This window comes from Pelobates fuscus, chromosome 3 (assembly GCF_036172605.1).
Source record: "Pelobates fuscus isolate aPelFus1 chromosome 3, aPelFus1.pri, whole genome shotgun sequence".
Lineage (NCBI taxonomy): Eukaryota > Metazoa > Chordata > Amphibia > Anura > Pelobatidae > Pelobates > Pelobates fuscus.
In genome coordinates this window covers 374,663,601-374,684,512 of record NC_086319.1, presented here as the reverse complement: position 1 = coordinate 374,684,512, position 20,912 = coordinate 374,663,601, and the positions used below count along the sequence as shown (strand labels likewise).

At 38.6% G+C, this 20,912-nt stretch overlaps 15 non-coding genes across 15 annotated transcripts; all 15 read left to right on the top strand.

The window, feature by feature from the left end:
• Window positions 1–977: 977 nt before the first annotated feature.
• Window positions 978–1,050, top strand: TRNAM-CAU (transfer RNA methionine (anticodon CAU)). Its single transcript has one exon. It is a non-coding gene; the product is annotated as a tRNA-Met (tRNA).
• Window positions 1,051–3,001: 1,951 nt separating this feature from the next.
• On the top strand, window positions 3,002–3,074 carry TRNAM-CAU (transfer RNA methionine (anticodon CAU)). Its single transcript has one exon. It is a non-coding gene; the product is annotated as a tRNA-Met (tRNA).
• A 1,050-nt stretch (window positions 3,075–4,124) lies between these two features.
• Window positions 4,125–4,197, top strand: TRNAM-CAU (transfer RNA methionine (anticodon CAU)). Its single transcript has one exon. It is a non-coding gene; the product is annotated as a tRNA-Met (tRNA).
• A 7,314-nt stretch (window positions 4,198–11,511) lies between these two features.
• On the top strand, window positions 11,512–11,584 carry TRNAM-CAU (transfer RNA methionine (anticodon CAU)). Its single transcript has one exon. It is a non-coding gene; the product is annotated as a tRNA-Met (tRNA).
• Window positions 11,585–12,073: 489 nt separating this feature from the next.
• TRNAM-CAU (transfer RNA methionine (anticodon CAU)) lies at window positions 12,074–12,146 on the top strand. The gene has a single exon. It is a non-coding gene; the product is annotated as a tRNA-Met (tRNA).
• Window positions 12,147–13,085: 939 nt separating this feature from the next.
• TRNAM-CAU (transfer RNA methionine (anticodon CAU)) lies at window positions 13,086–13,158 on the top strand. The gene has a single exon. It is a non-coding gene; the product is annotated as a tRNA-Met (tRNA).
• A 377-nt stretch (window positions 13,159–13,535) lies between these two features.
• Window positions 13,536–13,608, top strand: TRNAK-CUU (transfer RNA lysine (anticodon CUU)). Its single transcript has one exon. It is a non-coding gene; the product is annotated as a tRNA-Lys (tRNA).
• Window positions 13,609–13,985: 377 nt separating this feature from the next.
• TRNAM-CAU (transfer RNA methionine (anticodon CAU)) lies at window positions 13,986–14,058 on the top strand. The gene has a single exon. It is a non-coding gene; the product is annotated as a tRNA-Met (tRNA).
• A 489-nt stretch (window positions 14,059–14,547) lies between these two features.
• Window positions 14,548–14,620, top strand: TRNAM-CAU (transfer RNA methionine (anticodon CAU)). Its single transcript has one exon. It is a non-coding gene; the product is annotated as a tRNA-Met (tRNA).
• Window positions 14,621–14,997: 377 nt separating this feature from the next.
• TRNAM-CAU (transfer RNA methionine (anticodon CAU)) lies at window positions 14,998–15,070 on the top strand. The gene has a single exon. It is a non-coding gene; the product is annotated as a tRNA-Met (tRNA).
• Window positions 15,071–16,009: 939 nt separating this feature from the next.
• TRNAM-CAU (transfer RNA methionine (anticodon CAU)) lies at window positions 16,010–16,082 on the top strand. Its single transcript has one exon. It is a non-coding gene; the product is annotated as a tRNA-Met (tRNA).
• A 1,051-nt stretch (window positions 16,083–17,133) lies between these two features.
• On the top strand, window positions 17,134–17,206 carry TRNAM-CAU (transfer RNA methionine (anticodon CAU)). Its single transcript has one exon. It is a non-coding gene; the product is annotated as a tRNA-Met (tRNA).
• A 377-nt stretch (window positions 17,207–17,583) lies between these two features.
• On the top strand, window positions 17,584–17,656 carry TRNAM-CAU (transfer RNA methionine (anticodon CAU)). Its single transcript has one exon. It is a non-coding gene; the product is annotated as a tRNA-Met (tRNA).
• Window positions 17,657–19,277: 1,621 nt separating this feature from the next.
• TRNAM-CAU (transfer RNA methionine (anticodon CAU)) lies at window positions 19,278–19,350 on the top strand. Its single transcript has one exon. It is a non-coding gene; the product is annotated as a tRNA-Met (tRNA).
• Window positions 19,351–20,203: 853 nt separating this feature from the next.
• On the top strand, window positions 20,204–20,276 carry TRNAM-CAU (transfer RNA methionine (anticodon CAU)). Its single transcript has one exon. It is a non-coding gene; the product is annotated as a tRNA-Met (tRNA).
• Window positions 20,277–20,912: the final 636 nt, after the last annotated feature.

The window sequence follows — 20,912 nt, the reverse complement described above, 5'->3', positions numbered from 1 at the left end:
TAATCTGAAGGTCGTGAGTTCGATCCTCACACAGGGCATGTATATTTTGTAAGGAATAGAGAAATCCAGCATGTGTTCACACCAATCAAACAGTTTCCTTGCGCAACAATCCCTTCAGGACAGGACCATATATTGGCAAAATTCCATGAAATCATATCTAGACAAGTTAGAGGATGGGACACTTTGTTTGAAGAATATTCCTTGTTTCGCAAGTATGAATTTTTGCCACTCTGCAACCCATTCTAATTGGGATGAAAGAGAAGCTCAGCATCAAAATGTGTCTTGGGGATCGCCTTTGGATAATTTCAGCCTCCTGATTTCTAAGTCCCTGTGTCTATTCTGCTGTCTATTTTTTTTGTTTGTAACAAGTAGTATGACACTAATTAACTGCACTAGAATAGGTGCCCCAAATGTGTGAGAAGGCTATAAAGCTTGTTTGGAATATACACCCATTTCATTTTATTTAAGAACAAACGTTCACTATATTCATGTATCCCAGAAGACTATAAAAACCCATGGCGTAAGTTCCCTTGTTAGCGCAGTAGGTAGCGCGTCAGTCTCATAATTTGAAGGTCGTGAGTTCGATCCTCACACAGGGCATGTATATTTTGTAAGGAATAGAGAAATCCAGCATGTGTTCACACCAATCAAACAGTTTCCTTGAGCAACAATCCCTTCAGGACAGGACCATATATTGGCAAAATTTCATGAAATCATATCTAGACAAGTTAGAGGATGGGACACTTTGTGTGAAGAATATTCCTTGTTACTCCAGTATGAATTTTTGCCACTCTGCAACCCATTCTAATTGGGATGAAAGAGAAGCTCAGCATCAAAATGTGTCTTGGGGATCGCCTTTCGATAATTTCATCCTCCACCTCCTACTTTGGAATATACACCCATTTCATTTTATTTTAGAACAAACGTTCACTATATGCATGTATCCCAGAAGACTATAAAAACCCATGGCGCAAGTTGCCTTGTTAGCGCAGTAGGTAGCGCGTCAGTCTCATAATCTGAAGGTCGTGAGTTCGATCCTCACACAGGGCATGTATATTTTGTAAGAAATAGAGAAATCCAGCATGTGTTCAACCCAATCAAACAGTTTCCTTGAGCAACAATCCCTTCAGGACAGGACCATACATTGGCAAAATTTCATGAAATCATATCTAGACAAGTTAGAGGATGGGACACTTTGTGTGAAGAATACTCCTTGTTACTCCAGTATGAATTTTTGCCACTCTGCAACCCATTCTAATTGGGATGAAAGAGAAGCTCAGCATCAAAATGTGTCTTGGGGATCGCCTTTCGATAATTTCGGCCTCCACCTCCTCCTTTGGAATATACACCCGTTTCATTTTATTTTAGAACAAACGTTCACTATATTCATGTATCCCAGAAGACTATAAAAATTCATGGCGTAAGTTGCCTTGTTAGCGCTGTAGGTAGCGTGTCAGTCTCATAATCTGAAGGTCGCTAGTTCGATCCTCACACAGAGCATGTATGTTTTGTAAGGAATAGAGAAATCCAGCATGTGTTCACACCAATCAAACAGTTTCCTTGAGCAACAATCCCTTCAGGACAGGACCATATATCGGCAAAATTCCATGAAATCATATCTAGACAAGTTAGAGGATGGGACACTTTGTTTGAAGAATATTCCTTGTTTCGCAAGTATGAATTTTTGCCACTCTGCAACCCATTCTAATTGGGATGAAAGAGAAGCTCAGCATCAAAATGTGTCTTGGGGATCGCCTTTGGATAATTTCAGCCTCCTGATTTCTAAGTCCCTGTGTCTATTCTGCTGTCTATTTTTTTTGTTTGTAACAAGTAGTATGACACTAATTAACTGCACTAGAATAGGTGCCCCAAATGTGTGAGAAGGCTATAAAGCTTGTTTGGAATATACACCCATTTCATTTTATTTTAGAACAAACGTTCACTATATTCATGTATCTCAGAAGACTATAAAAACCCAATGCATAAGTTGCCTTGTTAGCGCAGTAGGTAGCGCGTCAGTTTCATAATCTGAAGGTCGTGTGTTCGATCCTCACACAGGGCATGTATATTTTGTAAGGAATAGAGAAATCCAGCATGTGTTCACACCAATCAAACAGTTCCCTTGAGCAACAATCCCTTCAGGACAGGACCATATATTGGCAAAATTTCATGAAATCATATCTAGACAAGTTAGAGGATGGGACACTTTGTGTGAAGAACATTCCTTGTTACTCCAGTATGAATTTTTGCCACTCTGCAACCCATTCTAATTGGGATGAAAGAGAAGCTCAGCATCAAAATGTGTCTTGGGGGTCGCCTTTGGATAATTTCAGCCTCCTGATTTCTAAGTCCCTGTGTCTATTCTGCTGTCTATTTTTTTTGTTTGTAATAAGTAGTATGACACTAATTAACTGCACTAGAATAGGTGCCCCAAATGTGTGAGAAGGCTATAAAGCTTGTTTGGAATATACACCCATTTCATTTTATTTTAGAACAAACGTTCACTATATTCATGTATCCCAGAAGACTATAAAAACCCATGGTGTAAGTTGCCTTGCTAGCGCAGTAGGTACCGCGTCAGTCTCATAATCTGAATGTTGTGAGTTCGATCCTCACACAGCGCATGTATATTTTGTAAGGAATAGAGAAATCCAGCATGTGTTCACACCAATCAAACAGTTTCCTTGAGCAACAATCCCTTCAAGACAGGACCATATATTGGCAAAATTTCATGAAATCATATCTAGACAAGTTAGAGGATGGGACACTTTGTGTGAAGAATATTCCTTGTTACTCCAGTAGGAATTTTTGCCACTCTGCAACCCATTCTAATTGGGATGAAAGAGAAGCTCAGCATCAAAATGTGTCTTGGGGATCGCCTTTTGATAATTTCAGCCTCCACCTCCTCCTTTGGAATATACACCCGTTTCATTTTATTTTAGAACAAACGTTCACTATATTCATGTATCCCAGAAGACTATAAAAACCCATGGCGTAAGTTGCCTTGTTAGCGCAGTAGGTAGCGCGTCAGTCTCATAATCTGAAGGTCGTGAGTTCGATCCTCACACAGGGCATGTATATTTTGTAAGAAATAGAGAAATCCAGCATGTGTTCACACCAATCAAACAGTTTCCTTGAGCAACAATCCCTTCAGGACAGGACCATATATTGGCAAAATTCCATGAAATCATATCTAGACAAGTTAGAGAATGGGACACTTTGTTTGAAGAATATTCCTTGTTTCGCAAGTATGAATTTTTGCCACTCTGCAACCCATTCTAATTGGGATGAAAGAGAAGCTCAGCATCAAAATGTGTCTTGGGGATCGCCTTTGGATAATTTCAGCCTCCTGATTTCTAAGTCCCTGTGTCTATTCTGCTGTCTATTTTTTTTGTTTGTAACAAGTAGTATGACACTAATTAACTGCACTAGAATAGGTGCCCCAAATGTGTGAGAAGGCTATAAAGCTTGTTTGGAATATACACCCATTTCATTTTATTTTAGAACAAACGTTCACTATATTCATGTATCCCAGAAGACTGTAAAAACCCATGGGGTAAGTTGCCTTGTTAGCGCAGTAGGTAGCGCGCCAGTCTCATAATCTGAAGGTCGTGAGTTCGATCCTTCACAGGGCATGTATATTTTGTAAGGAATAGAGAAATCCAGCATGTGTTCACACCAATCAAACAGTTTCCTTGAGCAACAATCCCTTCAGGACAGGACCATATATTGGCAAAATTTCATGAAATCATATCTAGACAAGTTAGAGGATGGGACACTTTGTTTGAAGAATATTCTTTGTTTCGCAAGTATGAATTTTTGCCACTCTGCAACCCATTCTAATTGGGATGAAAGAGAAGCTCAGCATCAAAATGTGTCTTGGGGATCGCCTTTGGATAATTTCAGCCTCCTGATTTCTAAGTCCCTGTGTCTATTCTGCTGTCTATTTTTTTTGTTTGTAACAAGTAGTATGACACTAATTAACTGCACTAGAATAGGTGCCCCAAATGTGTGAGAAGGCTATAAAGCTTGTTTGGAATATACACCCATTTCATTTTATTTTAGAACAAACGTTCACTATATTCATGTATCCCAGAAGACTATAAAACCCCATGGCGTAAGTTGCCTTGTTAGCGCAGTAGGTAGCGCGTCAGTCTCATAATCTGAAGGTCGTGAGTTCGATCCTCACACAGGGCATGTATATTTTGTAAGGAATAGAGAAATCCAGCATGTGTTCACACCAATCAGTTTCCTTGAGCAACAATCCCTTCAGGACAGGACCATATATTGGCAAAATTTCATGAAATCATATCTAGACAAGTTAGAGGATGGGACACTTTGTGTGAAGAATATTCCTTGTTACTCCAGTATGAATTTTTGCCACTCTGCAACCCATTCTAATTGGGATGAAAGAGAAGCTCAGCATCAAAATGTGTCTTGGGGGACGATGGGCGGGCGGATCGTGACGTAGGTGCGCACGCGCGCCGCTACGGACCAGAAAGTGGGGCAACAAAGCGAGGGAGGCAGCGAGGACGGCAGGCAGAACGGCGCGGAAAAATTTGAAGGCAGCGAAGCGGACTCTGCTATGCGGCTGAGCAGTTGAAGGTTTTCCAAAGCTGCATCAAAGCTGCTACAAGGTGCCACAAAGCTGCTTCATAAATCGATGATACAACCCTCAGCGATGTACAGAGGTATTCATCTGATATCTGCCCTGACTTTCACTATTAATCAGGCCAGAGTACGATAAACGGCTGAGTAGCTGTCATAAAGCTGCTACAATGTTACAAGATATTACAAGATATTTCATTGAGGCACTGATTCCCATGAGCAGGATAACTGGCTGAGCAGCTGCTGTAAAGTAGCTACAAAGATATGAAGTAATCATCTGATACTGGTTCCGACTACAAGTCTGATAAATAAGAAGTATTGGGGGGTGCTGAAATCCACTGGAAAACAGAGGTACACAGAGGAAAAGAAGACGCTGAGTTCTGATTTGGGCTGACAAGCACGCATATTTCTCCAGTCTGAAGGTATTTATGCTTATAAATAGAAGATTGACTCTGGCAGTGATAGGGTGGGAGGAAAGTGGTCCCAGTGGGTATAAAACATTTTTTGTGTGTAAAAGAAAAAAAATAGAGAAAGAGAAAGAGAAGAAAAGAGAAGGATAAAAAGAAAAAAATCAATATAAAAAAAAAAGGAAAAAGTATATATATGCTTTTATTATCCACTTTATTTCACATTCGATAAACAAGAGTTAATTTAAAGAGACAGTTGTCTAGTGTCGCAGTGAAGAGCAAAGGAGACACTTGGGTTAAACGTGATAAAGCAATTTAAACCACACAGTCATCCTTAGTGGAGTGTAAACTTTAATCTAGCGTCTAAAATAGCGAGGAGGAAAAGGAGTGAACTGGGAGATAACAGAAAGTGACAAAGTGACTTAAAAGCGATTTAAACTCCACAGCCATCCTTAGTGGAGTACAAAGTTCAAAGCCTACTCTAGGAGCGCTAGAAATACGTATGGCTACTAAAAAAGAGAGAGCCAAAAATATGGAGAAAAAGAAGGCAACGATTGGTGCATTTTATTCACCTAAAGCTGCTGGTACAGAACCTGAGAGGCAACGAAAATCTCTGCCTCTAGAAAATGTTCAGCTTTCTGCACATCAATTATCCAATATATCGGAGGACGACTTACCACACCTATCAAAAAATCCAGAGGGTTTGACGCAACAACTCTTAACCCAAATGCTGGACAATTTACATAAAAAGATCCAAACGGACATTGAAAATAACTCTAAAGATATTAGATCGGAAATCGTCATTCTCTCTGAGAAATTCTCAAATCAAGCAATCACACTACAAAAAATACAAGAGGAAAATGAACAAATTAAAACATCTAATACACAGCTAGAGAAGAGATTGCTGGATACCGAGACTAAGTTGACCGACCTAGAGGATCGCTCCAGGAGAAACAACATAAGAGTCAGAGGCATACCGGAATCAATCTTACAAGAAGACTTATATTTGCACTTGAACAGCTTCTTTTCAAAAATACTATCCAGACAGACGTTGGGCCCTGAGACTTTTGAAAGATTCCACAGACTGGCTAGACCAAATGGAATCGACAAATCATACCCAAGAGACGTGATGATATGCTTTTCCAGTTTTTGGATGAAAAACCAAATAATGCAGAAGATAAGGAACGGGATCCTAAATACGGAAGAATGGAGACACTTAGAAGTTTATCAGGACTTATCCCAAAAGACAAGACAAGCAAGAAGAACTTTCTCCGATGAAACGGTTATTCTCAGGAATAACGAGATCAGATACAAGTGGTTGTTCCCGACGGCAATTATGGTATTTTTTAAAGATAAACCTTATATCTTCAGAGACAACTTGGCATTAAAGCAGAAGATGACAAGTTTGAAACTTATCCCTTAGTCAAACCGAACTCCTCCTTTTTTTTTTTTTCTCACATATAGAAATGGTAAAATGTATAGAGGGGTAATCACAGATTCACAGTTATAATTAATATAAATACATATAAATTAACTTAGTAGTATGAATTGAATGAAAAAGAAGCTTATAAAAATCTAGAAAATAATTTACAAGATGCCAAGACGTTTTGATATGGGTAGAAATTGTGTTAAACAGTTTTGGGAATGCTACAGGCGCTACCCACACACACAAAAAATTAACATAATTATAGATTCACATATAGAGTAATAACTACAGATTCACATACAGAGTAATGTATAAATTACACTTATTACACTTATGGACACACTATTTAATGTATGTGAATGAAACGAATGAAGTGAGTTTCACAATAATCACAAGTTTATACTAATTTTGTATGAATATCACATAAAGGGAGGAGAAGGGAGACCATAACCAAGGGCTAGGGAAAGGGTGTATTGGAAGATAAAAACAGGAGGATAGAAATGTCCCAGATAAAATAAAAGTCAGTAGAACCGGGACTCAGTAGACAGATCTAGCGGTCGGATAAAGGGAAAGAACACCGTAACGCCTCTAGAAATAGGATCTGAAAGAAAAAGGGAAAAGAAGGGCAGATGCATTTGAAAGATAGAGGGTGTATAATAAAGAATAAGATGTCTACTACCCTGGTCCAGGGTCCTGCGACGGCAGCAGGGTTAAATATGAAGACTGTAAACAGAACTTTATATTACGGATTGAATGTGGTTATAGAAAGTTGGAGTTTTACCAGGTGGTCCAAATATATAGGACCGACTGGTAAAGGTATGGATGGATTTGAGTGTTTGATGCCATCTGAGGGGAGGATAGAGGGGAAGAGGGTTTGGGGAGAGCTGCGGTAGTATGTCATTAAACATACTATCTATTAACACAAGGGGCTTAAATTCAGGTCAGAAAAGAGGCTACTTGTATAAACTACTGATTGACAGTAAAACAGATATCGGTTTCGTCCAAGAAACACACTGGTCTAATTCTATGCCTAAACTATGGAACTACAAAAAATTTCCAGTGGTCCATAGATCTAATTTGGCGGGAAAGAACAAGAAAAGAGGGGTGGCAATTCTTTTTTCTGGTAGCTTGAAATATGAGCTGATCTATGAGGAGACTGACCCTGGTGGTAGGTTTCTTATAGTGATAGTTCGAATTAATGATATTTTGTATACTTTAGTAAATGTTTATGCTCCAAATCAATCCCCATACAGATTTCTGGGAAATTTGATGCAAAAGATTGACCGCGTATCGTCTGGTAGCCTAATTATAGGGGGGATTTTAACTGCATCATAGACGATAAAATAGATAGGATTAGAACCAAGTCTGTTTACACAGACGGCAAGCAAAGAACAGGTCTATCAATGATGCAGAATATTTTGGCAAAAAACTGTTTATATGACGCCTGGAGAACGTCTAACCCAGAAGCGAGAGATTATACGTTTTTTTCAAATGTTCATCAGACATATACTAGAATTGATTACTTTTTGGTAAGATCGGAAACTTTGGAGCGAATTAAGAAGGTGACAATTGGACCTATAACATGGTCCGACCATGCACCTGTAAGTTTAGTCATAAAAAACAATCCGGAATATAAATCTAGAGACAAATGGAGACTAAATGAAAATTTATTAAAATCAGAAACTAATGTAGAAGAACTGCGCACTCAGTCTAGAGAATTTTTTGAAATTAATGATACAGGGGATGTCTCCAATGCCATGCTGTGGTGCACTTTCAAATCATATATGAGAGGATGTCTCATAAAAATGGGTGCTATTATAAAAAAAAAGAAAGGAAAAGAGCTCAACGAGCTTTATATTGACTTGGCAAAACAAGAACGCTTACATAAACTTACCATGGATCATAAAATTTTGGAGGATATTAAAGAGATCAGGGGAAAAATATTAGTAAGAACTCAAGAAAAGATTAACAAAGCTATGTTAACTCTAAAACAGAGATGGTACTATGGAAATAATAAAATAGGGAAAAGTCTTTCAAATAAATTAAAAAATAAAAATAAACTTCAATCTATAAACTATTTAATAGTTGGAAGTAAAAAAATGTTTTCTCCAACTCAAATAGCCAAAGCATTTGAAGACTATTATAAAAGTCTATACAATATAAAATTTAATGAGCCATCTGAGGGCGAAACAAAACAGTTTCTGGATAAATTACCAACAATATCTTTGGAGAAATTGAGCCAACTAAATGCCCCCTTTTCTATTCAGGAGATTAGTAATACCATCAAAGCACTAACAATAGGTAAAGCACCTGGCCCAGATGGCTTCTCTTCAAGCTTTTATAAAAAATTAAGCGATATAATTTCTCCATATATATTAAGAACATTTGAAGATTTTGCTAATCATAAAGCCATTCCAACGGAACTACTCCAGGCCTCTATAATACCAATCCCTAAGATAGATAAGGACCCTACGTACACTTCGAACTATAGACCAATCTCTCTTATCAACTTGGATATCAAAGTATACTCCAGAATTTTGGCCGATAGATTAAAACAAATTATACCCAACATTGTACATTTAGATCAAAGCGGGTTTGTAGAGGGTAGGGGCACATCTGATAACATTAGGAAATTACTGAACGTCCTATATCATGCAGATCAAAGTTTGTCTCCTTTTGCTGTGGTTACCCTCGATGCCGAGAAGGCCTTTGACCGGGTTAATTGGAAGTACATGGAAGAAGTACTGAGGGCCTTCGGCATCGAGGGTTTCTTTAAGGAGTGCACAATGGCGCTATATAAGGATCCTCAAGCCAAAGTATCAGGATACATGTTTCAATCAAACTGGTTCCCTATTAGAAATGGGACGCGACAGGGATGCCCTTTGGCACCCCTGTTATATATCCTTTCCATAGAACCGTTGGCAGCCGCGATCAGACAGAACGAAGACATCAGCGGGCTAAAAGTGAATAAGATGGAGAACAAAATTGCATTATATGCAGATGATGTTCTATTGACCCTCGCAGATCCTATTAGATCTATCCCAGCCGTATTTCGGCTTATTAACGAGTTTGGTAAACATTCAGGTTATAAAATAAATATAAAGAAAACACAAATCCTGATAAAAGGCCTAAGTGGACCAGGCGTAGACAAACTCAAAAAAGATTTTAAATGCGACTGGGAAGTAAGGAACATAAAATATTTAGGGGTAAAACTAGCTCTAGATTATAGAGAAACTTAACTACACAGATATCGCCATTCACTTTAGGAACATCTTAAAAAATTGGAAGGGATTGGAACTTTCGTGGTTGGGCAGGATTGAAGCAGTAAACTTTTATCTCCTTCCAAAGTTGACATTTTTATTTAGTAATCTCCCGTTGAGGGTGTCATGTCAGACGATACGCGGCCTTCAAAGGCAATTATCAAATTATATTTGGCAAGATAGGAGACCTAGAGTCTCATTGGAAATACTACAGAGAGACTGGAAAGAAGGGGGGATCTGTTTCCCAGACATACAGAAACTATATATGAACAATATGGTAGCACACCTAATTAAGTGTGACAATTTTACAATGGCTAGACCACACTGGATAGATATTGAAAAATCAGATCTCGGTGACATTGAACCTCTGTCGCTTTGGTGGTGCGATAGTGAATTTCTAAAAAATATAAGATCTAGCAATCCGATGAATAATACAATGATTTATATCGTTAAACACTTGAAAAAGAAATACGGAACAAAAAACATATCACTAAATGCCCCATTAACAACCCTAAAACTTTATATAAAGGATATAAATATCCAAGAATGGGAAAATGGTGGAGTAGTAAGAATAGCGGAACTTTTAAATAATAATAAATTGTTGCCATTTCCAATACTACAATCCAAATATAATCTCCCTTCGAAGGAAATCTTTAACTATTTAAGAATAAAATCCTTCACTATGGGAAAAGATTTTTCGGAAACTTCTATAATTGACCAGTTTGTAGAATTTCATTACAAAAAAAAAATTGCTTCCAGATATAATCATTTCGTAAGAAGTTATAGGCAAATAGACAAAGCACCAGCAATGAATAAATGGGAGCAAGAACTTCATTTTTCATCCTCGGTTGAGGACTGGCTGTTGGGTTTACAAGCAGTAAAAAGATATATACATGGGGTGAATATACAGGAAGTGTACTTCAAACTAGTATATCACTGGTACTTGGTCCCTACTCGCCTTCATAGATTTCAACCTACACTCCTACCAGATTGTTGGAGATGCGGTAGGGAGTTAGGTTCATTCTCCCACATCTGGTGGGACTGTGAGGAGCTGAAACCTATGAAATCAACCCTAGCGGAACTGGTAGATTTTATGTTTGAGGTTCGGACTGTGATCACGCCTCAAATGTTTCTGTTTCATTTAGATTTACCCAAAGGCAACATAAAACTAAAAATACTTATGATTCATATCTGTATGGCAATAAAAATAGTAATGGCCAGAAATTGGAGAAATATGGGCGCGTTAAACTGGCAGGATATATGTACACAGATTGATTATCAACGCAGCATGGAAGCTGGGATAGCCCTAAATAAGATATCTAGAGAAAAATATAATGAAGTCTGGGTCCCTTGGGTTAGATTTATAAATCATAAAACTCAATAAACTCAAGCCCCCCCCCCCCCCATTTAGATGGCTTCCCGTAGGTAGTAGAGAATTTGGGATGTATGGATAAGTTGAAATGTATGGTATGTTTGTATGATTGTAGATACAGCAGAACATCGATAGATTTATTAGAAGCACGGTCCCACTGTTATTAATAATTATTATTCTATTGTAAAGTAATTCTGTGTACTGTGTATTTAAAATTTATAGCTGAAAGCTGTATTTGTACTTGAATGAATTTTTTTTTTTTAAATGAAAATAAAGATTTATATATATATAAAAAAAAATGTGTCTTGGGGATCGCCTTTCGATAATTTCAGCCTCCACCTCCTCCTTTGGAATATACACCCATTTCATTTTATTTTAGAACAAACGTTCACTATATGCATGTATCCCAGAAGACTATAAAAACCCATGGCGCAAGTCGCCTTGTTAGCGCAGTAGGTAGCGCGTCAGTCTCATAATCTGAAGGTCGTGAGTTCGATCCTCACACAGGGCATGTATATTTTGTAAGAAATAGAGAAATCCAGCATGTGTTCACACCAATAAAACAGTTTCCTTGAGCAACAATCCCTTCAGGACAGGACCATACATTGGCAAAATTCCATGAAATCATATCTAGACAAGTTAGAGGATGGGACACTTTGTTTGAAGAATATTCCTTGTTTCGCAAGTATGAATTTTTGCCACTCTGCAACCCATTCTAATTGGGATGAAAGAGAAGCTCAGCATCAAAATGTGTCTTGGGGATCGCCTTTGGATAATTTCAGCCTCCTGATTTCTAAGTCCCTGTGTCTATTCTGCTGTCTATTTTTTTTGTTTGTAACAAGTAGTATGACACTAATTAACTGCACTAGAATAGGTGCCCCAAATGTGTGAGAAGGCTATAAAGCTTGTTTGGAATATACACCCATTTCATTTTATTTTAGAACAAACGTTCACTATATGCATGTATCCCAGAAGACTATAAAAACCCATGGTGCAAGTTGCCTTGTTAGCGCAGTAGGTAGCGCGTCAGTCTCATAATCTGAAGGTCGTGAGTTCGATCCTCACACAGGGCATGTATATTTTGTAAGAAATAGAGAAATCCAACATGTGTTCACACCAATCAAACAGTTTCCTTGAGCAACAATCCCTTCAGGACAGGACCATATATTGGCAAAATTTCATGAAATCATATCTAGACAAGTTAGAGGATGGGACACTTTGTGTGAAGAATATTCCTTGTTACTCCAGTATGAATTTTTGCCACTCTGCAACCCATTCTAATTGGGATGAAAGAGAAGCTCAGCATCAAAATGTGTCTTGGGGATCGCCTTTCGATAATTTCAGCCTCCACCTCCTCCTTTGGAATATACACCCATTTCATTTTATTTTAGAACAAACGTTCACTATATGCATGTATCCCAGAAGACTATAAAAACCCATGGCGCAAGTCGCCTTGTTAGCGCAGTAGGTAGCGCGTCAGTATCATAATCTGAAGGTCGTGAGTTCGATCCTCACACAGGGCATGTATATTTTGTAAGAAATAGAGAAATCCAGCATGTGTTCACACCAATCAAACAGTTTCCTTGAGCAACAATCCCTTCAGGACAGGACCATACATTGGCAAAATTCCATGAAATCATATCTAGACAAGTTAGAGGATGGGACACTTTGTTTGAAGAATATTCCTTGTTTCGCAAGTATGAATTTTTGCCACTCTGCAACCCATTCTAATTGGGATGAAAGAGAAGCTCAGCATCAAAATGTGTCTTGGGGATCGCCTTTGGATAATTTCAGCCTCCTGATTTCTAAGTCCCTGTGTCTATTCTGCTGTCTATTTTTTTTGTTTGTAACAAGTAGTATGACACTAATTAACTGCACTAGAATAGGTGCCCCAAATGTGTGAGAAGGCTATAAAGCTTGTTTGGAATATACACCCATTTCATTTTATTTTAGAACAAACGTTCACTATATTCATGTATCCCAGAAGACTATAAAAACCCATGGCGTAAGTTGCCTTGTTAGCGCAGTAGGTAGCGCGTCAGTCTCATAATCTGAAGGTCGTGAGTTCGATCCTCACACAGGGCATGTATATTTTGTAAGGAATAGAGAAATCCAGCATGTGTTCACACCAATCAAACAGTTTCCTTGAGCAACAATCCCTTCAGGACAGGACCATATATTGGCAAAATTTCATGAAATCATATCTAGACAAGTTAGAGGATGGGACACTTTGTGTGAAGAATATTCCTTGTTACTTCAGTATGAATTTTTGCCACTCTGCAACCCATTCTAATTGGGATGAAAGAGAAGCTCAGCATCAAAATGTGTCTTGGGGATCGCCTTTCGATAATTTCAGCCTCCACCTCCTCCTTTGGAATATACACCCATTTCATTTTATTTTAGAACAAACGTTCACTATATGCATGTATCCCAGAAGACTATAAAAACCCATGATGCAAGTTGCCTTGTTAGCGCAGTAGGTAGCGCGTCAGTCTCTTAATCTGAAGGTCGTGAGTTCGATCCTCACACAGGGCATGTATATTTTGTAAGAAATAGAGAAACCCAGCATGTGTTCACACCAATCAAACAGTTTCCTTGAGCAACAATCCCTTCAGGACAGGACCATATATTGGCAAAATTTCATGAAATCATATCTAGACTAGTTAGAGGATGGGACACTTTGTGTGAAGAATATTCCTTGTTACTCCAGTATGATTTTTTGCCACTCTGCAACCCATTCTAATTGGGATGAAAGAGAAGCTCAGCATCAAAATGTGTCTTGGGGATCGCCTTTCGATAATTTTAGCCTCCACCTCCTCCTTTGGAATATACACCCATTTCATTTTATTTTAGAACAAACGTTCACTATATGCATGTATCCCAGAAGACTATAAAAACCCATGGCGCAAGTTGCCTTGTTAGCGCAGTAGGTAGCGCGTCAGTCTCATAATCTGAAGGTCGTGAGTTCGATCCTCACACAGGGCATGTATATTTTGTAAGAAATAGAGAAATCCAGCATGTGTTCACACCAATAAAACAGTTTCCTTGAGCAACAATCCCTTCAGGACAGGACCATACATTGTCAAAATTCCATGAAATCATATCTAGACAAGTTAGAGGATGGGACACTTTGTTTGAAGAATATTCCTTGTTTCGCAAGTATGAATTTTTGCCACTCTGCAACCCATTCTAATTGGGATGAAAGAGAAGCTCAGCATCAAAATGTGTCTTGGGGATCGCCTTTGGATAATTTCAGCCTCCTGATTTCTAAGTCCCTGTGTCTATTCTGCTGTCTATTTTTTTTGTTTGTAACAAGTAGTATGACACTAATTAACTGCACTAGAATAGGTGCCCCAAATGTGTGAGAAGGCTATAAAGCTTGTTTGGAATATACACCCATTTCATTTTATTTTAGAACAAACGTTCACTATATTCATGTATCCCAGAAGACTATAAAAACCCATGGCGTAAGTTGCCTTGTTAGCGCAGTAGGTAGCGCGTCAGTCTCATAATCTGAAGGTCGTGAGTTCGATCCTCACACAGGGCAAGTATATTTTGTAAGGAATAGAGAAATCCAGCATGTGTTCACACCAATCAAACAGTTTCCTTGAGCAACAATCCCTTCAGGACAGGACCATATATTGGCAAAATTTCATGAAATCATATCTAGACAAGTTAGAGGATGGGACACTTTGTGTGAAGAATATTCCTTGTTACTCCAGTATGAATTTTTGCCACTCTGCAACCCATTCTAATTGGGATGAAAGAGAAGCTCAGCATCAAAATGTGTCTTGGGGATCGCCTTTCGATAATTTCAGCCTCCACCTCCTCCTTTGGAATATACACCCATTTCATTTTATTTTAGAACAAACGTTCACTATATGCATGTATCCCAGAAGACTATAAAAACCCATGGTGCAAGTTGCCTTGTTAGCGCAGTAGGTAGCGCGTCAGTCTCATAATCTGAAGGTCGTGAGTTCGATCCTCACACAGGGCATGTATATTTTGTAAGAAATAGAGAAATCCAACATGTGTTCACACCAATCAAACAGTTTCCTTGAGCAACAATCCCTTCAGGACAGGACCATATATTGGCAAAATTTCATGAAATCATATCTAGACAAGTTAGAGGATGGGACACTTTGTGTGAAGAATATTCCTTGTTACTCCAGTATGAATTTTTGCCACTCTGCAACCCATTCTAATTGGGATGAAAGAGAAGCTCAGCATCAAAATGTGTCTTGGGGATCGCCTTTCGATAATTTCAGCCTCCACCTCCTCCTTTGGAATATACACCCATTTCATTTTATTTTAGAACAAACGTTCACTATATGCATGTATCCCAGAAGACTATAAAAACCCATGGCGCAAGTCGCCTTGTTAGCGCAGTAGGTAGCGCGTCAGTATCATAATCTGAAGGTCGTGAGTTCGATCCTCACACAGGGCATGTATATTTTGTAAGAAATAGAGAAATCCAGCATGTGTTCACACCAATCAAACAGTTTCCTTGAGCAACAATCCCTTCAGGACAGGACCATACATTGGCAAAATTCCATGAAATCATATCTAGACAAGTTAGAGGATGGGACACTTTGTTTGAAGAATATTCCTTGTTTCGCAAGTATGAATTTTTGCCACTCTGCAACCCATTCTAATTGGGATGAAAGAGAAGCTCAGCATCAAAATGTGTCTTGGGGATCGCCTTTGGATAATTTCAGCCTCCTGATTTCTAAGTCCCTGTGTCTATTCTGCTGTCTATTTTTTTTGTTTGTAACAAGTAGTATGACACTAATTAACTGCACTAGAATAGGTGCCCCAAATGTGTGAGAAGGCTATAAAGCTTGTTTGGAATATACACCCATTTCATTTTATTTTAGAACAAACGTTCACTATATTCATGTATCCCAGAAGACTATAAAAACCCATGGCGTAAGTTGCCTTGTTAGCGCAGTAGGTAGCGCGTCAGTCTCATAATCTGAAGGTCGTGAGTTCGATCCTCACACAGGGCATGTATATTTTGTAAGGAATAGAGAAATCCAGCATGTGTTCACACCAATCAAACAGTTTCCTTGAGCAACAATCCCTTCAGGACAGGACCATACATTGGCAAAATTCCATGAAATTATATCTAGACAAGTTAGAGGATGGGACACTTTGTTTGAAGAATATTCCTTGTTTCGCAAGTATGAATTTTTGCCACTCTGCAACCCATTCTAATTGGGATGAAAGAGAAGCTCAGCATCAAAATGTGTCTTGGGGATCGCCTTTGGATAATTTCAGCCTCCTGATTTCTAAGTCCCTGTGTCTATTCTGCTGTCTATTTTTTTTGTTTGTAACAAGTAGTATGACACTAATTAACTGCACTAGAATAGGTGCCCCAAATGTGTGAGAAGGCTATAAAGCTTGTTTGGAATATACACCCATTTCATTTTATTTTAGAACAAACGTTCACTATATTCATGTATCCCAGAAGACTATAAAAACCCATGGCGTAAGTTGCCTTGTTAGCGCAGTAGATAGCGCGTCAGTCTCATAATCTGAAGGTCGTGAGTTCGATCCTCACACAGGGCATGTATATTTTGTAAGGAATAGAGAAATCCAGCATGTGTTCACACCAATCAAACAGTTTCCTTGAGCAACAATCCCTTCAGGACAGGACTATATATTGGCAAAATTTCATGAAATCATATCTAGACAAGTTAGAGGATGGGACACTTTGTGTGAAGAATATTCCTTGTTACTCCAGTATGAATTTTTGCCACTCTGCAACCCATTCTAATTGGGATGAAAGAGAAGCTCAGCATCAAAATGTGTCTTGGGGATCGCCTTTGGATAATTTCAGCCTCCTGATTTCTAAGTCCCTGTGTCTATTCTGCTGTCTATTTTTTTTGTTTGTAACAAGTAGTATGACACTAATTAACTGCACTAGAATAGGTGCCCCAAATGTGTGAGAGGGCTATAAAGCTTGTTTGGAATATACACCCATTTCATTTTATTTTAGAACAAACGTTAACTATATGCATGTATCCCAGAAGACTATGAAAACCCATGGCGCAAGTTGCCTTGTTAGCGCAGTAGGTAGCGCGTCAGTCTCATAATCTGAAGGTCGTGAGTTCGATCCTCACACAGGGCATGTATATTTTGTAAGAAATAGAGAAATCCAGCATGTGTTCACACCAATCAAACAGTTTCCTTGAGCAACAATCCCTTCAGGACAGGACCATACATTGGCAAAATTCCATGAAATCATATCTAGACAAGTTAGAGGATGGGACACTTTGTTTGAAGAATATTCCTTGTTTCGCAAGTATGAATTTTTGCCACTCTGCAACCCATTCTAATTGGGATGAAAGAGAAGCTCAGCATCAAAATGTGTCTTGGGGATCGTCTTTCGATAATTTCAGCCTCCACCTCCTCCTTTGGAATATACACCCATTTCATTTTATTTTAGAACAAACGTTCACTATATGCATGTATCCCAGAAGACTATAAAAACCCATGGCGCAAGTCGCCTTGTTAGCGCAGTAGGTAGCGCGTCAGTCTCATAATCTGAAGGTCGTGAGTTCGATCCTCACACAGGGCATTTATATTTTGTAAGAAATAGAGAAATCCAGCATGTGTTCACACCAATAAAACAGTTTCCTTGAGCATCAATCCCTTCAGGACAGGACCATACATTGGCAAAATTCCATGAAATCATATCTAGACAAGTTAGAGGATGGGACACTTTGTTTGAAGAATATTCCTTGTTTCGCAAGTATGAATTTTTGCCACTCTGCAACCCATTCTAATTGGGATGAAAGAGAAGCTCAGCATCAAAATGTGTCTTGGGGATCGCCTTTGGATAATTTCAGCCTCCTGATTTCTAAGTCCCTGTGTCTATTCTGCTGTCTATTTTTTTTGTTTGTAACAAGTAGTATGACACTAATTAACTGCACTAGAATAGGTGCCCCAAATGTGTGAGAAGGCTATAAAGCTTGTTTGGAATATACACCCATTTCATTTTATTTTAGAACAAACGTTCACTATATTCATGTATCCCAGAAGACTATAAAAACCCATGGCGTAAGTTGCCTTGTTAGAGAAGGCTATAAAGCTTGTTTGGAATATACACCCATTTCATTTTATTTTAGAACAAACGTTAACTATATGCATGTATCCCAGAAGACTATAAAAACCCATGGCGCAAGTTGCCTTGTTAGCGCAGTAGATAGCGCGTCAGTCTCATAATCTGAAGGTCGTGAGTTCGATCCTCACACAGGGCATGTATATTTTGTAAGAAATAGAGAAATCCAGCATGTGTTCACACCAATCAAACAGTTTCCTTGAGCAACAATCCCTTCAGGACAGGACTATATATTGGCAAAATTTCATGAAATCATATCTAGACAAGTTAGAGGATGGGACACTTTGTGTGAAGAATATTCCTTGTTACTCCAGTATGAATTTTTGCCACTCTGCAACCCATTCTAATTGGGATGAAAGAGAAGCTCAGCATCAAAATGTGTCTTGGGGATCGCCTTTCGATAATTTCAGCCTCCACCTCCTCCTTTGGAATATACACCCATTTCTTTTTATTTTAGAACAAACGTTCACTATATGCATGTATCCCAGAAGACTATAAAAACCCATGGTGCAAGTTGCCTTGTTAGCGCAGTAGGTAGCGCGTCAGTCTCATAATCTGAAGGTCGTGAGTTCTATCCTCACACAGGGCATGTATATTTTGTAAGAAATAGAGAAACCCAGCATGTGTTCACACCAATCAAACAGTTTCCTTGAGCAACAATCCCTTCAGGACAGGACCATATATTGGCAAAATTTCATGAAATCATATCTAGACAAGTTAGAGGATGGGACACTTTGTGTGAAGAATATTCCTTGTTACTCCAGTATGATTTTTTGCCACTCTGCAACCCATTCTAATTGGGATGAAAGAGAAGCTCAGCATCAAAATGTGTCTTGGGGATCGCCTTTGGATAATTTCAGCCTCCTGATTTCTAAGTCCCTGTGTCTATTCTGCTGTCTATTTTTTTTGTTTGTAACAAGTAGTATGACACTAATTAACTGCACTAGAATAGGTGCCCCAAATGTGTGAGAAGGCTATAAAGCTTGTTTGGAATATACACCCATTTCATTTTATTTTAGAACAAACGTTAACTATATGCATGTATCCCAGAAGACTATAAAAACCCATGGCGCAAGTTGCCTTGTTAGCGCAGTAGGTAGCGCGTCAGTCTCATAATCTGAAGGTCGTGAGTTCGATCCTCACACAGGGCATGTATATTTTGTAAGAAATAGAGAAATCCAGCATGTGTTCACACCAATCAAACAGTTTCCTTGAGCAACAATCCCTTCAGGACAGGACCATACATTGGCAAAATTCCATGAAATCATATCTAGACAAGTTAGAGGATGGGACACTTTGTTTGAAGAATATTCCTTGTTTCGCAAGTATGAATTTTTGCCACTCTGCAACCCATTCTAATTGGGATGAAAGAGAAGCTCAGCATCAAAATGTGTCTTGGGGATCGTCTTTGGATAATTTCAGCCTCCTGATTTCTAAGTCCCTGTGTCTATTCTGCTGTCTATTTTTTTTGTTTGTAACAAGTAGTATGACACTAATTAACTGCACTAGAATAGGTGCCCCAAATGTGTGAGAAGGCTATAAAGCTTGTTTGGAATATACACCCATTTCATTTTATTTTAGAACAAACGTTCACTATATTCATGTATCCCAGAAGACTATAAAAACATTTATATTTTGTAAGAAATAGAGAAATCCAGCATGTGTTCACACCAATAAAACAGTTTCCTTGAGCATCAATCCCTTCAGGACAGGACCATACATTGGTAAAATTCCATGAAATCATATCTAGACAAGTTAGAGGATGGGACACTTTGTTTGAAGAATATTCCTTGTTTCGCAAGTATGAATTTTTGCCACTCTGCAACCCATTCTAATTGGGATGAAAGAGAAGCTCAGCATCAAAATGTGTCTTGGGGATCGTCTTTCGATAATTTCAGCCTCCACCTCCTCCTTTGGAATATACACCCATTTCATTTTATTTTAGAACAAACGTTCACTATATGCATGTATCCCAGAAGACTATAAAAACCCATGGCGCAAGTCGCCTTGTTAGCGCAGTAGGTAGCGCGTCAGTCTCATAATCTGAAGGTCGTGAGTTCGATCCTCACACAGGGCATTTATATTTTGTAAGAAATAGAGAAATCCAGCATGTGTTCACACCAATAAAACAGTTTCCTTGAGCATCAATCCCTTCAGGACAGGACCATACATTGGCAAAATTCCATGAAATCATATCTAGACAAGTTAGAGGATGGGACACTTTGTTTGAAGAATATTCCTTGTTTCGCAAGTATGAATTTTTGCCACTCTGCAACCCATTCTAATTGGGATGAAAGAGAAGCTCAGCATCAAAATGTGTCTTGGGGATCGCCTTTGGATAATTTCAGCCTCCTGATTTCTAAGTCCCTGTGTCTATTCTGCTGTCTATTTTTTTTGTTTGTAACAAGTAGTATGACACTAATTAACTGCACTAGAATAGGTGCCCCAAATGTGTGAGAAGGCTATAAAGCTTGTTTGGAATATACACCCATTTCATTTTATTTTAGAACAAACGTTCACTATATTCATGTATCCCAGAAGACTATAAAAACCCATGGCGTAAGTTGCCTTGTTAGCGCAGTAGATCACGCGTCAGTCTCATAATCTGAAGGTCGTGAGTTCGATCCTCACACAGGGCATGTATATTTTGTAAGGAATAGAGAAATCCAGCATGTGTTCACACCAATCAAACAGTTTCCTTGAGCAACAATCC